This window comes from Anneissia japonica, unplaced genomic scaffold, assembly GCF_011630105.1.
Source record: "Anneissia japonica isolate Jap-2015-1 unplaced genomic scaffold, ASM1163010v1 scaffold287869_len1821871_cov162, whole genome shotgun sequence".
In the NCBI taxonomy this organism is placed as follows: domain Eukaryota; kingdom Metazoa; phylum Echinodermata; class Crinoidea; order Comatulida; family Comatulidae; genus Anneissia; species Anneissia japonica.
In genome coordinates this window covers 544,345-545,953 of record NW_022741034.1, presented here as the reverse complement: position 1 = coordinate 545,953, position 1,609 = coordinate 544,345, and the positions used below count along the sequence as shown (strand labels likewise).

The following is a 1,609-nucleotide window of genomic DNA, read 5'->3' as shown; positions in this document are numbered from 1 at the left end:
ACACACCACTATAAGTCTTGTTCTACTCAAGCCATGCTAACCTATCTAGGCATGGGTTGGTAGATCAGACAAACAAGGCTTAGCCTAACTAACTCAGTTAAACGGTTTTTGGTTTATGATGTTGGTTATAATCTTCAAATCATAAAACATATTGTAGCTGTGAAAACTACTGGGCTACGTCACCACATACAGTAGGTCAAATAGGCATTCTAATGCTAACAACAGGTACCTCATTTTATAAGACAGGTCCCAGGATCTTAAAACAAATCTTATTATAGCTTTAGCAAGGTTAACATCTCCCTGGAGCTTTAGAATGAGAGCAAATTTAAAATTGGCCAAATTTCAATTAATATACAATATTTTGGAAGATAACCAAACTCACCGAATTCTGTATGCTCTCACTAATCGTATTATGTCGGTATAATCTTGATTCTTTCTTATTCTTACTACAGTAATTGTTACACCTACTGTACAGTATATTTACAGTTATTCTTCTCAACTCATCTGTTGTCTCTAACCTTGTTTGCATTATCTGAACTTCACAAACAGGTTGCCACATTGTTGCTAAATTTTAACCCAATTTTAAATCCAAATAATATATAGGAGCTCTGGCTTCTCACAGAGCTTTCGACATTAGTTCAGGGTGTTGCTACCCTGCGTCATTAAGCAGATTCAAGCAGATTCTGTATACTGTAGCAGACCTTCGGATGGTATCAAATGCAATACTCATATCAATACCCATTGTTTTTTATTGCAACTGCTACAAGCATTCTCTGACACCACACCAGAACAACTTCAACAATGCTTGTAACCAGCCGAGTGTATTGGTCTATTAGTGGTCCAATCCGATAATGTAAAAAGAGATAGGATCTTTCTAGCTGCATTGGATAATGGCCGTAGGATTTTTAATGAACCTTTTTTTTTAGGCTTGCAAGGGGATAATAACACTCTTACCAAACAATTCAAACAGTGGCAGATCGTCAAGGCAAGCAAGGTATGCAGTGGGCAAAAAAAACCCAAAATTATAGTACCTTTTCTCTGTTGCATTTCTTAGCCACAATCTCCACCAGCCTTAATTTTCAAATTGAGGGTGCCCTAGGCGGGTCCCCCAACCTAAGGCTGCTCGCTTTGCTTGTAGATTACTGGCACTGGTACAAATAGCTTCTTTTCAAAGACATTTGGCAGACATTGACTTAAGGTTGTCATATAGAAAGATACTGCTTTTTAAAAAATTGAAGCGAACCAACAGCAACATTATCGTTATCATAAAGGAGAACAGTATAATGCAGTAAATTTATCTGAAATGGGTTAAAATCAATGCAGTTAAAAACGAGGTGGTTGTTACTTGAGTTTTCTTTTGAAGGCATCCCTGATAAAGTTTTCGCCACCCCCCCCCCCATTTTTTTCTGGCAGGCTTGATTCGCCCCTGTTGAACCTAATCTCACCTGATTATATTTCCACATGTCTGGCTTTCAATGTCTGACAAAGGAAACCATCAATCATTTTGTATTTGATTGTACCAGATTAATGAACATTAGAACTTTAATATTTGACCAACTTAAAGAGGAGTTATACAAAAAGGATTTACATATATTTTGGGAATTATTCA

At 36.9% G+C, this 1,609-nt stretch overlaps 1 protein-coding gene across 1 annotated transcript in view; it reads right to left on the bottom strand.

The window, feature by feature from the left end:
* LOC117118514 (tripartite motif-containing protein 2-like) overlaps positions 1–507 on the bottom strand; it is a 34,993-nt gene extending 34,486 nt beyond the window's left edge. The window contains exon 1 of the mRNA XM_033263136.1: positions 383–507. The gene's annotated coding sequence lies outside the window, so the exon portion shown is untranslated. The remainder of the gene's footprint in view (positions 1–382) is intronic.
* Between the last annotated feature and the right edge of the window lie 1,102 nt (positions 508–1,609).